Consider the following 1,279-nt stretch of genomic DNA (forward strand, 5'->3'; position numbering starts at 1 on the left):
GATCAGCAGCTGTCCCACATCCTGGACCAGCGTGATCTTCGTGTGAGGTTTGCCCACTTGATCAGCAAGCGTATGCTGCCAAGGGACATCCTGAAGCGCGCGGCTTCTAGCGCTCACGATGAGCGCGGGTACGGTATGTATTCATCATCCGTACCCCGTTCGGGCAAGAAGCCCCGGACTACTTATGAAGCTGCCGCCGCTTCTGTTCCCAGATTGCGACAGCCTTCGGGCAGTCAATCAGGAGCCGTTCAATCGGCTCCCACGAGTTCCCGGAGTGGGCATAACCCCTCCACTTCACGAGGAGCTGTCGCTTCCCGCGACACCGTTGCTCCTGGAGGATCCGCTCCACGTGGAAGTGGACTTCTCCATTCCGGTCAAGCAGGGGCGGAGGTGCCCTCGTACGAGTACGAGTACTCGGCGCCTCCCGAGAGCCACTCTCGTCCGAGTGCTCCGACTGCGGGTCCGACACGGGACCCTGAGGTTGACCGCCTCCGTCAACGTCTCCTCGTGCTTGAGATTGCACTTGGCCTTGGGACTGGCGGTAATGCTGCCGCCCAGGCCGGGAATCAGGGCGAGCTCGCTCGTCTTGCGGGTCGCCTGGACCTGGTGGAGCGAGAGGTCGCGAGCCTGCACCTGCGGGTGGACCGCCGGGCCTCTTCGTCCGATCTGGACGAGGCCTTTCGCATGATCCGACGGATCGAGGCTTTGTTGCCACGTCCGGAGCCGCCTGCGGCACACTCCCAGACGTACGCGTATGGTGCGTACCCGGCGTACTCAGCGTACTCGGCGTATGGCGCCGGGGTCCGTTCGTATGGAGCCCCTCCGGCGTACGGTCTTGACCGCAGCCTTGCCGTCCCGACCGAGGCTTGGGTGCCTGCTCCGACGCCCTCGTCGACGACTGTGACCGGCCCTCGCTTCGAGGAGCTGGGTCAAGGGGGGTCTGCGAGTCAGCAACCCCCTGCGGGTCAAAGTACCGCTTAAGACGTCCGACATAGAACGTCGGGTGCGTCGTCATTGACTTTGGAAGGTCGATGGTGTACGACGCACCATGTCTGGCCAGGACTGCAAAAGGTCCGATGAAGCGGTGCTTCAGCTTGTTGCTGCCGACAGAGCTGACAGTGTCTAGCGGTAGGTTCCTCGTGTCTAATAGCACTAAGTCCCCCACTTTAAATACACTTAAGTTTCCTCTTCCATGTTTGTCTGAGTACTCCTTTTGTCTATCCTGGGCCGCTGCCATGGCATCGCGGACCCTGCTGACAATGTTCAGCTTGGTATCCAT

This window comes from Phytophthora infestans, genomic scaffold (assembly GCF_000142945.1).
Source record: "Phytophthora infestans T30-4 supercont1.1 genomic scaffold, whole genome shotgun sequence".
Taxonomy (NCBI): Eukaryota; Oomycota; class Peronosporomycetes; order Peronosporales; family Peronosporaceae; genus Phytophthora; species Phytophthora infestans.